The following is a 511-nucleotide window of genomic DNA, read 5'->3' as shown; positions in this document are numbered from 1 at the left end:
GACTTGAATCTTGCAGAAGGGCAGATTACCCTACAAATAGTTTCGTTTGCATAGATTAGGCCAACAACATCTTAGTGTAACATACTGGTTTGTCAGTAGGTTCTGAGCCATTAGGCGGAACCGACTTGAAGACAGAGTCTGGGGTAAATGCATAGTACATTAACATAGCTTAAGACAAACATTTCCATAAGACAAATACATTGGTTAACTCAAGGTTTGAGAATAGTTAACTACAGGTGAAACCAGGTGTCATTATGGCAACACAGAATTTCAAGAGAACCTCCTTTTAAATTTGTATAGGGAAGGAAAAAAATATCACCAGTTTGTTTCCTCCTGCTGTTTGAGAGAGAGAAATATGTCTGACACTTGCAGCCTGTTGCCTCTGTTTGGAGACCCCCGGTCTTCCTGTTACTCTGTCAATACCACACAATCACGTGCTGGATTTTTGTACTTTCTCTATAAAACATCTGTATCTTTAAATTTTGATAATGCTAGGTTCTTGATTAAGTGG

The sequence above is a fragment of the Bison bison genome, unplaced genomic scaffold (genome assembly GCF_000754665.1).
Source record: "Bison bison bison isolate TAMUID 2011002044 unplaced genomic scaffold, Bison_UMD1.0 scf7180017863617, whole genome shotgun sequence".
In the NCBI taxonomy this organism is placed as follows: Eukaryota; Metazoa; Chordata; class Mammalia; order Artiodactyla; family Bovidae; genus Bison; species Bison bison.
The sequence above is the reverse complement of the archived record's forward strand: the minus strand, read 5'-3'. Positions refer to the sequence as shown.